The sequence below is a fragment of the Lonchura striata genome, chromosome 2, assembly GCF_046129695.1.
Source record: "Lonchura striata isolate bLonStr1 chromosome 2, bLonStr1.mat, whole genome shotgun sequence".
Lineage (NCBI taxonomy): Eukaryota > Metazoa > Chordata > Aves > Passeriformes > Estrildidae > Lonchura > Lonchura striata.
In genome coordinates, this window is record NC_134604.1 from 34,218,184 (window position 1) to 34,230,872 (window position 12,689).

General features: G+C 34.7%; 1 protein-coding gene across 8 annotated transcripts in view; it reads right to left on the reverse strand.

Annotated features, from left to right (window-relative positions):
• The window catches only part of TENM4 (teneurin transmembrane protein 4), a 1,541,819-nt gene that overhangs the window by 1,339,931 nt on the left and 189,199 nt on the right, over window positions 1-12,689 (reverse strand). For all 8 annotated transcript variants that reach the window (XM_031505163.2, XM_077781310.1, XM_077781309.1 and 5 more), the window contains exon 2: window positions 5,983-6,029. The gene's annotated coding sequence lies outside the window, so the exon portion shown is untranslated. The remainder of the gene's footprint in view (window positions 1-5,982; window positions 6,030-12,689) is intronic.

Genomic DNA, 12,689 nt, shown 5'->3' on the forward strand with positions numbered 1-12,689 from the left:
GAGTCTATCATTTCAATGTAGCTTTGTTCGTTCATAGCACAGGACAATGAAAACAGATTAGGATTTGTCATTACAAGCACTGTATGAGCTGCACCACAATTACCTTGTTACTTGAGCATCTCAAGGCTTGTTGCTGCCTTAGGCAACATCCCTCATGCTGTGTCATTGTGCCTTATCATAAACTGTTCCCATTAACTGTGTATGAATAATGGTGACTTGCAGATGATTTCAAATTTTACTTAAAACCTTATTGTGTGGAAGCCTACCTCATGTTGGATATCCAAAAGGCATCCATAATAAAATTGTTTACTTTTCAGTTTGTGGCTGCTCCTAATTCTGTTGCCTGTTTTACAAATCTTTCCCCAATGTATTAGAGGCATAAGTCATGAAGATTCCTGGTTGGGCATCTAAAAGTGAAATGGCATGAAAGGCAGCAGCAGCTGGGACTAGGACTCAGGAGTTTTGAGCATCTTCTTGTCTCTATCCTATTAATGTCAAGCAAGTAATTTTGTATTTGAGTTCCCACTGGTTGTCTCCTCTGGAGAACTTATTACTTAATGAGATACTAAGACCCTACATTAAAATAGGATTTCTGTAACACAATATTCTCTACTCCTAATTTAGGTTTCCTAAGCAATCTGCTGAGATGGGGAAAAAAAGAAAAAGATACATTTCCGTACAAAAAACAACTGACCACAAAAAAAAAAAAAAAAAAAAAAAAAACCCCAAGGGTCAAACAGGATTTCCAAGCACAAGGACAGCTTTCTCACAAAGGGTTGTCTTATCTTGGCAATTCACATATATTGATCAGCTTCAGAAGAGATTAGACAAACACTGTGTAGTTTTTTCTGGACTTCATTGTGCATGTAGAGTTCTGAATACAGAACACCAGCTTGAATTTTAATGTTCTCTGAATTATCCTCTCAGCATGGTAAATTCCCATTTCAAATTAAACATATATATAGAAAACAGAAAAGTTTACTTAGGTGTTTCATAGAATATCTCTGGACTAGATCCTAAACTCATAGATATTATTTATATTTATATAAATATATATTTATAAATATTAATATATTTATATTTACAATTTATGTTTTTACAGAAAAGGAAGGCATTTTTAAAACACACTGGGAACTTAACTATTTTTAAATGACAACAGATTCTGGACAAATATCAATCACCCAGGCTGACATTCAGCCAGAGAACTTTTCTGATGTCACAATATTTAGAAAGACCACAGCTGTCTTTCAAAATCCCTGATCTTTCAAGTTATCTAGAGAGAAGCAGAGAAATAATGATTTAGATTTGAGGAGCATTTACCTCAAATATCATACTCATCTACCCTGTCAAAATAAGGTGCAAAGGACATACCTTGGGCCCTTATAATGATTTCATCCCTAGAAAGCTGAGACAGAGACACTACCTCAAAGAGCTCTGCCCCAAAAATAACTATGAAATTTTAGTAGACCATCATATTATCCAAACGCAGCTTCCATCTGCACATCAACTATCCTTGCTTCTTGCTTCTTTGGAATTAGTGCAATAAGTGCACCAGATAAAGCTGGTATTGTCTCTTTTACAAAATATATTATTCCACTTTGCACTGTAAACAATATTTCATGTATACTGATCAATGCTTGCTACTGCTTGTCATGGATAAGACTCAGGATTCATCAGCCATGCTTTTTAGGTCAAACACTCATAACAACTACTCTTTTTCCTATAGTTTTTGTAGATGTAACAAAGAAGCAGCAGGATATAAAATGTATTTCCACTACTAATATAGATTTACAAATGCATATACAGCACTGAACCTGCCTCTTCTGAGTTGCTTACTGATTTTTTATATTTTCCTTCCTGAATGAACTTTGTAGGGCTGACAACTTTATAAAGTCATCTTGAGAATCAGAAAGTTCCATGTCATAATATTGACTTTATAATTCTTCAGTGTTGCTTTCTTTAGCATGTTAAAATAATGTATGACTATTATCCCTCATATATTTTCATCACCTGTAACTTCTGTTCACAGGTGCTTGCAGATGTACCAGAAAATCACCTGAAACCATTTATAAATAAAATCCCTGCATATATATTTCATTTTAAGAAATAGCACATTCTCCTGGAAAAAGCATTTCAAAGCTGCTTGTGATACCTACTTTGATATTTAGGTTATAGAGAATGGCTGTAGTATTCAGTAGTCTTTATAAAGGAAGTGGAATCAGATTCTACCTAAAGATGTACAGTGGAAGAGGAATAGGCAATATCAACAATGTGAACCACATAAATTTCAATTACCTATAAGGTAAAATAGTGCAAAATTAGAGTAATGAAACAGAGGAAAAGGTTGTCCAGGTTGGTGGTAGTGTCTCCATCCCTGAAGATAAGCAAAACCCACTTAAACAAAATATTGAGCAACCAAACATTTCCTTGAAGATAGTCTGAGCTAAATACAGCTTTGGAACAGATGATTTCCAGAAATTTCTGCCCATCTGAATTTTTCTAATTGGGTGCCTGAGTTCCCATTTACTCATTTGGGAATTATCTACACTAAAATATTCTTATTTTGAATTGTTAGGAATGAAACTGCTCAAGGCTTTTACCAAAGGGACAAAAACTGAATGAAAGATTGGCAAATGTTAATAAGAGATAGACATGTAGAATATACTTTAGCGGATAAAATAATTTAAAAATAGACAGAACACTGGACTCTGATGGTCCAAGGTTAATACAGGAAAACTAGGACTCATCATGATTGCAAAAGTAGTTCACTCTGTTTCTGAAAAATATCTCAGAAGGCTATAAAATCCTGAGTCTCCCAGTAAAAACAGTTGCAAATTTTAGTGTTTTCTTAATATGTAAATATTTTCTAAAATTGTACACTGAAATTCTATCAGTGATGTTTTGAAAAATTTTATTTTTTTTCTTCACATTGCATATGGTGAATTACTACAGTATGATATCGAAAAAGTGCTTTTCAGTTGTTAACTCATCTGAAGAAAACACAGTCACTGACCCTTTACACAAAATGATGAAATAAATATAATTTTTGAAAATCAATCCATTTTGAGACAATACACAAGTTTCTGTTCCAACATGAACTTACAAATGCCTTAAAAAAGGTGAACAAAGCTAATAATGTTCAAATAGAAAATAAGAAACAGAAAGTATTTATGAATATACTGATGTGCTTAAAACCAGCAGGTCACCATGTCAAGTTTAGGAGCAATTCTAGTTGAAGTATTCAGGATTCTTCTATTTATCTGAATGCCAGTGAGGAGTGAGAAGTATGACAATGAATTGTCCTCTGGAGATGTTTTTTTACTAGACTAAGCTAAGTAGCTAAAACTACCTAAGAAAAGAGCTTACTCTTCACTTCAGATTTCCGTGTTAGTCAAAATGAATCAAGGCTTAATTTATCATATGGAATAGCCTTTTTCTGCTTCAAGAACTGACATGAGCAGTAGCATACAGAAACTCTACAAAAATTAATGAGATAAAGTCTGAAATGGTTACCTAGTTACACCAAAATTATTGCAGAGCCCTACAAAATTTTTTTCCAAAATTATACCATTAAAACTATTTGAGCAGAGCTATAACAGAAATGTTCAAAACAGCAAGGGCTAGAATCAGGCTCTGAGTCTTTCTCTAAATGTACCTATGGGTACATCTCTGTCACTTAAACAATGGATCAATGGCTGCTTGTCACTGCTGAGGCCAAACTGCACAGCACGCTTCTCTATGCAGCTGAAATATTTTCTGTATTAATGTGGAAATTACAGGGTAATTTCAAACATGCTTCCAGATTAGAGTAGCTTTTGATTTATGATATTCTTCAGACCATGGTGGATGTTTCTTGGAAACACACAATGCATGACAAAGTATATGAGGCAGTCTAGGTCCTTTCTAGTTCAGTTACACAGATGGATCACAGGATCTAGTTTGGCAACGAGAGGTTGTAGAACCAGGATGATGCTCTGCCCGAGATTTCTCTAAATTATGCTGGATGAAAACAGTGTTAGGGGAAATTATCTGTGGCATCTAGTTTTGGACACCTTCTTAAGCAGGTCCTAAAAGTTGTTCAACAAGAGTAAGGTGTAATGTTCTTACATAAACATCACTTTTTGCAAAGGAACTTTCTTATTCTGGCAATGTTTCCTGTTCCTTCCTAAAGTCTTTCAAAAGCTGTTTTCCAGCTTCCTCATACATAGGTACCTCAGCTGCACTGGGACCCAATACCTGCCTATAAAGTGAAGGTGAACACAGTGTAGTCTGGAGAGGCAGAGAACAAGCCAATAACACTATATTTATTTGCTGCTTGATTTGATTTTTGGTCAGTGGTATGATTTCCCCAAAATGAACTGTGACATTTCCTACAGCTGCCTCCTCAGCATGGAAAATAGGATTCTGCTCACCTGGGACTACCACAAGGGAAAATGCTTGCCTGCTCTAGGACTGTACACAGCGTAAGACAAAAAATTCTATTCAGTTCTGTGATACAGCTCAGTCATAATGATTGCTTTTACCAAAACAGAAAGACAACACATAAAAGTACATGAGGAGGACCCATTCTTGTTAACATTTAATATTTTCATATAAACATAATCTTTCCTCAAGATGAGTTTAAGATTGCCATCTTCTTCTGTAGAGATGCAAAACTTAATGGAAAAAAAGAGAAAATTAGCATCTTCCTGATGGCATTTCTGTGTGCATTAGTAGAGACATCTGTTTCACTTTCCTTTTCACCTTAGTTTATTTTTTAACAGGCATATAATTTTATTCTGTTGATTTGGTTGACTTGCTTCACCAATCATTTCACTACTAAAAGAGCTCTAAAATAGTCAATAAAACAAAATTTCAAATAAAAATGCTCCCTAATTGTGACAATTTCATATAACTGGATCCAAAATTTTTATAAAACATGTTGTATCTGTTTTGCTTCTATAAAATCCATTTACTAGAGAGTGTATTTTTCACAGGAAACTCACATAACACTTCTTGATGCAAAAATTTTTATCAAGACTCATAGGCAAGTTGATTTGGTGGATTCTCCTTACAGAGCATGTTTAATCTTTTTTTTTTAAATAATGCCTTAAAATGACAGACACCTTAAGTTATAGGTACAAGAGCAGCTCAAACTAACTAGTCTTGTACCATGGATTGGTAACATACTGTATTTTATATTGACCTGCAGAAATAATTGGATTCATATATTTGAGGACTCTCATTTATTATTAGATATGGTATTAGCTAAGTGTTTTAAAGGTTGCTTCTGTCAAATAATAAAATACCAATTCAGTGGTCTATTTTTCATTACATCAACATACAATGTAAGAGTAGAAACTGTATGGCGATAAATGGCTAAATCCCTCAGGGCTAACTCCACTTGAAAAATTTTTATTTAAGTTTATATGAATATTTTGAGTACAACAAACAACTGCATAAAGACTCAGGAACTTTTTGTGTTAACTTTAAAGCAGAATGACCCAGCCACCATGGAAGCTGATAGCTTTCCTTTGACTGGGATGGAAGAGAACCTGCTCCTGAAAAACACCCTTATGTCTTTACAACTTCTCCAAAACATATCAGATTTGATGTTCTGTGTATGTACCATACCACTGAAATCACATATACTTCTGCCACCACAGAGTAGGAGTTTTAGGAATGACAGATGAACTGCACCACTGAGAAAATTTGTTGCCTAATCTCCAAAGTGTTCAGAGACTTGTTCAGTTGACTTAAAACCAAGTTGTTTCAAAAGAAAATGGTAAAACCTAAATCACTTTCCTTCAATGTGAACACCCATTTGCAATGGCAAAGATTTGTTTTTGAAACTCTAATTGAAAGTTCTGCCTGTATTACAACAAATAAATTAATTGTTTGAATTAAACTGCTTGTCGTGATGGTCTTAACAATCCAAGAAAAACATTCAAACAAAACAAGTTGAAAATATAAACTATCATAATTTAAAACAAAAGGACTTACCAATCTGTCAGTAATATTTTCATGCCAGTCTTAATGGCAGCTGGGGCCTGGGGAAAAAAGAGAAAGCAAAGGGATTTGTCTCAGTTGCTTTGTACAGCAATGTAGGAGTCAGGGGAGGGTGTCAGTGAATCAGATGCCTCAGGTCACTGGAGTCACTTCCAACACATCAGTGCAGCTTCTCAAGTTTTCTGTGATGGCACAGATTTACACCAGAAGAGCATCTCAGAGCAAGTATAAGTGCAGAAATTCATGGTTTTGTAGTCTTATATTTTCTGTAGATGCCTTTATGACATGCAAACTGGAATTTTTTAAACTATCAGAAAACAACACAAAATTATTTTTTTTATATTTCTGCGATACATTATCATGATAATTGGCAGATTTCCTACAATCACACAACAAAGTAAGTCAGATATCTTTAACAATTTTCTATTCTTTAGCTTTTATTTATCAGGAAAATTGAACAAGATACTTAAATATGTTTAAAATGTTCTTGGTCTTGTTCTTGTGAAATGAAAGCCACTGAACAGATACAAAAGTTTATAAAAGAGTGGCTGTAACAGTTGAAGACACAAGTCCTGGTTTTGAGAACAATAAACAATACCTAAACTGTAGGTTCTTTAGGAAAGTACTATTTTATTGTAGATAGAATTTTGCCATAAATGATGACCCAGGATACTCTAAAAATAATATAATATATTCAGTGATAAGAAAACATGAAATAAAGATGTTTAACTCTTTTCTGAAATATGGCATATTTGGTTACAATTCAATTCTGACCAACAAAAATAAATATTTATAGTAACCAAGTAAGATATGCCTAGCCTATAGGGCATATGCAAAGGTACCAGGTCTATTCCCTTTTCATGTAATTAGTAAAATAAAAGTCCATTAATTTAGTGGGCATTAGTGCATTAGCAGTGCTCAAACTGAAGACAGAATCAAGCCATTTCCCTGTATTTTTGGATGATCTTTTCAAAAACTGATCAGCGTCACCAAAACTGATGTGTCAGATGAGGAATTACAGCTAAATTAAATATGGCTTTATGCTGTCCTGAAATATTTAAATTAACTGAAAAACTTTAATGAGAGCAGTGAAGACGGTAAATGTTATTGGACTAAAATGCCAATTATTTGTAAATATAATGGACAAATAAACTTTTTCAAACCTATTATTTCAGAGTATAAAGGCTTTTATATGAAAAGATGAAATGTTCTACATACAGGGGTTTAAGAAACTGTCACTAAAGCCATTATGATACTTTAAATAGAGACAATAGTAAAAAATGGCACTCCACAGAATGTAATCTCAGCTCTGTTTTCCTTTAATACCACTCACTGCATCAGACCTGTAGTCTGTGTAGAGAGGCTTAATACTTTATCTGAAGAAATCCCACTCAGTCTCCTTCACAAGCAGTTAATGACAGGAAGTATTCCTAACAGCATTACTCATTTACAAACACTAGTAAGTATTACGGGATTTTATTCCAACATCATTTTATGCTTCTGTGATTCAGAACTTTAATGAATTAGATTGCATTTCTAGTAGGAGGCTCTGTGGGATAAGAATGTCAAATAAATATCTATTTAAACTGTCTGTTTCCAAGCTTTTTACACATCCTTTGCTTCAAAAAAGCTGATCACATCATAAAATCAGACAGATAAACATAACAAATCTGTGTAAATAATTTGGGTTTTTTTCTAGCTCCATATCAACCTTAGAGCAAAATTTTGTTTAATTATTACTAGTGATGGCTTATTCTTATCATGATTAGAGGCAATAAATTTAAGGACATCAGTCTGAGGAATTTTATATATTTTTGTTTGGTTTATTCCTGCTATCTATTATGTTTTGATTTCAAAACCTGCTCTGAAGATACATCTGCTCAAGAGATGGTTATGGATGTGTGTCATTATAAGTCTGATTTTTTTCTGCAACTCACACCAATCAATTCTCTCAATATTTACCTCCACTACACAGCTATTTACAATGAAAACTGCAACTTATTTTCAGCATGGCTTACCATACATTGAAAATAATGGGGTAGGAATAGCATCAAACAGAGGGGAGAACCATCAAATGCAACAGAACAGCTGTGAATGGAGACATGAAAGGTAGAAAAGATTCATCTACTCAAAATTTAAGAAAAATAAATAGTTTAGATGTATTTTTTGCCTTCTACAACTTCCTGAAAGGTGGCTGTGTCAAGATGAGGGTTGGCCTCTGCTCCCAAGCAACTAGGACAAGGGGAGATAGTCCCAAGTTGCACCAGGGTAGGCTCATCCTAGATATAAGGGAAAATTTCCTCACTGAAAAGAGTGGTCAAGTTTGGAATAGGCTGCCCAAGGGAGTGGTGGAGTCGCCATCCCTGGAATTATTCAAAAAAGGAGTGGATGTGGTACTTTGTGATATGTGTTAGAGAACACAGTGGTATTCAGCTGAATGTTGGACTGGATCTTGGAGGTCTTATTAAACCCTAATGATTCCATGCCAGCTGGTTTATGTTGTGAAATATTTCCCAAAAAAGCATGGAGTATTCAAAAATAGGGCAAAAAAAAAAAAAAAAAAAGACATATAAGGTTTTATGGAGTAGTACTGTTACCCAAGAAGTGGTTAAATGTCCAAACAGTGTTTTCTATATCTGAATTTTTGGAATTATTATGAACATAATTGAGGACAAAAAAATAACAGAAATTCTTTTGAGTGGAAAATTAGCTTCCACTGTCAGATTGTAAAGCATCTATTTAGGTGAGTGTCCAGTAAGCCCATGGAAAGAATGGTTTCTGAAGTACCTCTTGATTGTTTTTATAATTAAATGTAACTCAGAGGAAAGATGTGAATTCCCAGCACTTCACCTTTTCTTTCACTTCTGTACTGCATTCTTTATTCTCATATACAGTGATAGTTGTGATTTGCATCCTGTCTATTCATACATAAAAGCTTTATGGAGATATAAAAAAAAATGTCAACTCTTTTATGCCCTTCTGCAAGAATAAATACTGATGTTTACCAGGAATGATGGAAAACATATTCTCCCATTAAATTAACAATTACTAAAACAGTCTATGTTAAAACTAAAGAAGATTTAATTTACATAATGATGACACACAAATTGCCTAGATAAAATAGTAGCCACATTAAAAATGTGTTATGAAGAAGGTGAAAATAGAGAAAGTTGTACTTGAACCAATGATGAGGAAAAAAACAGCTAGCAGGAGTAAACACACCTAATATATAACAAATCACAAGGAATATTTTAGAGGCATATACCACATGCAAGGGTCTGTTGAAAAGGCAAAAATACAGCAGCAACTTTAAATGATGTGTCAGTCATGTCCTGGTACTAGTTCTGCTTCAAAAAATATATTATTGTAGCACCAGCACCACAGCATAGGTTAATTACCCGTACATAACTTAATTACCCATACATAAGAAACATTTTTATTAAGAAATCTTTGGGGGCTACAGTTAGGATATACTGAATTTCTGTTTGCAGATACAACCTTGAAGCAACCTCCTTGTGCATACATACCATGAAAATCCTGAATTATGCTCCCTGAACCTCAGCCACTTGATAGACAAACAAGTGTAAGGAATTGCGGTTATTTTTGCACGTGTTTTTTGGGGTTTTTTTCTGCATAAACCAATTATTGATGATCTCATGTCACTCCTCCAGTCTTCTGTGTGGATGTAAGAATACAAATATCTGTTCATTTGATTATTCTGAAATTCTAAGTAATTTTGGTGTTGGTGGAAGAGTTCTAAGTAATCATTCACTTCTTGAACTATGTAATCTAGAGAGTATCCATTTACAATAGAGGACCACAGGGTTAGGATTCATTTTATCTACATTTAGTCACAGAAAACTTAGGCTCTTAGTCTAAATTAGGCTTCTAATTTCTTTCTATAAGTGATGGAGAGAGACAATCAATTCCAGATTCATTCAATCCTAAAATAGACAATTAAGATAAATGAAGGATTGTCTGAGCAATCCTGTCTCACTTATCTGGCCTCATGACTGGCTTAGACAAGACCCCTAACATTTATATGGTTAATATGACATGATTGATTCTACCTCAAAATACACAGATCTCACTTTTCTTCCATGTTCTACCATGTGTTTGCAAGGGAGCATTAAGTGTCTAGATGAAAATAAATTGCAGGCATTTTCATAAGGATAGTGCAATAGATGTGGTCATAAAACCATGCAGGAAAAGAGAGGAAGCTTTGGTCCATTTGTCAGCAAGGGACATGGATATTTCACTACAACAGTTATTTGGATTAAGACTGAATAACCATCTCAGCTGAACAGAATAAGTAATTAGTCTAATCAGACAGTTAATGATTCTGATGCAAGCCTATGGTAGACTTTCAATGCTATAGAAGCACACATATGTAAAACTAAAATGCAAATCTGTCAATGCATAATGAGTAAAAGGAGGATTTCTTCATACTGCTTTGAACACACATAAGAAATTGTCAGCCCATTACTAGATAATTAGGAATAATGATAAACTATTTAACAAAAACCTCAAATTTCAGAGGGGGGACATGGTGTCTAACCTTGAGTTTTGCTAAAATTTTTAATTGCTTTGCAAAAATACAGAACAAAAACCTGCAGATTAAATCAGAATTCTCATGCATGACCTTAGTCCCATGACACCAAGCTGCTTCACAGGGCACCGGCATTGGCAGCCACCACCCAGGAGACCTCAGGAGAGGCCAGTATAACTTTAGGAACAGGCTTCCAATATTCTGTCACACCCATGCAGGTAACATATACTTGTTTTTACAAAACTACACCTGAGTATCAGAAAATCAGAGTTTTTAGGTGCCTTCAATCCATATGCTGGCAATAACCAAAGTGGCATTTGAGAAACTTCACAGACTGATGCAATCATAAAACAGTTTTGGGTTGGAAAGGACCTTACAGATCATCTAATTCCAATCCCCCTGGGGACACCTTTCTTAATGACCCATCCAGCCTGGCCTTGAATGTTCCCATTAAATCTCCATGTATAAGTAAAAGTTATGTATGGTGGGGATGCACCTGACCAAATTGAGATATTATGCTGAGTCTATGATGTGGCATAGACAGTGTTTTTTTCAGTCTTTAGCAGCATATTGCAAGTTTGGCTGTGATTCATTTAGTCAACAGCTTGTCTTGTTTTTCAAATCAAAACATCATCTTAGAAATTGTCTAGAAATGTTTAGTAGAAGAAAATTACATAAAATACATTATTTGAATTTACTAATGCAAGAATAACATATTTTAAACTTAGGGTTTTTTAGGACTACAGCAAGAACAAGGAAATACAAAATGAGAATCAGCTGTCCACAAGAGGCATGATAAAATATCAGATTTTATACAAGAAATTACTTCAGTTTAGCTCTTATGAGCTCGTAAGGAATATCTTACATAAACAACAAAGTGGAAAAAAAAAAGCAAGGTAACATGCTGAGACCTGCTGTCAAGGAACAGCACCTCATCAAGGCACAAAACAAGAGTCTGAAAACACAGAAATTCAGGTAATCTCAAATCATCACATCATAGCTGATCAAATCTCACTTAATAGCTTTGCTTATGCATTGACATGCAAATATTTATAGACACTGATCATTCCCTTCCCCTTCTCCATAGACCCAGTGGGTGGGATGACATTGTCCCCTTATGAGTGCAGCTGATTAAGGGAGTGGCAGCAGCCCCCAGTTGACTTAGAGCAGATGTTAAAGCCACTTCCCTCCTCTGCTATGATGCAAACAGTGGGATTTATCTCACTTCGCTTTTGATGCCCTTAGAGAAGACACCTGCATTTGGGATAATCACTTGAGCCTCCATCACTAGCACTGGCAAGAAACAGGCACCTTCAGAGCTTAACTATATAATCCTTATATAGACTGTTCTCACCTTGTGCTTACAGAAATCTGTTCCCACTTTTATTTGGAATCTCTCTACCATGTTTCCTAACCTGCAAGAGCAGCTACACCTCCTGCAAGGCAGCAGATGCAAATAGATGTGGACTGCTGAAAGCTTGCTACTGTCTTACATTTACTTATTTTTTATCTGGAAATAAAAGAAAAAAAAGAAAATTAAAAAAACTAAAAAGGAAAAAGAAAAGTGCTGGTTTTATTTTTCTCAGAAACATTGTCAGTTATTTTTAAGCCCTTAATACAGTAACCAACTATTATCCCACATAAGACACTTTTACAGCTTTTGTGATAACCTCTTCAGCAAAAGTTAACTGTCATTATCAAAAACATTTTAAAATACTTAAAATACAGCTTGACATTGATTTCTTATCCTTTGACTAGTTGTTCCATTAGATTTTTAGTCCTTTCATGCACTAAATCTGGTTTCATGCCTTGAAGCAAAGATGTTATCTTGCCAATGAAAATGTTTTTTACACCTCTTTCCTCCCTCCCTCTTTTGCAAGCATGCAAGTAAAAGATAAAAATAGCTTAAAATAAAAACGTTTGCTCAGCAGTAAGGTCTGGTGCATGCAGTGAGATATTTTTCTGATTAATTCTCCTGCCTAGAAATTTCCAGAGCTTGCTTCTTATGGCTGTATAAAACTTTAAGCAGATGTATTTGCTGCTTGATCACTTTGGTGTTTTTTGGTTTTCTGCTTGTTTCTTTATTTTTCCTGATGCTTTGAGGTAGATGTCTCATTGGTATTTTGTGCTTTTCACACAGGCTTGTCAGTGC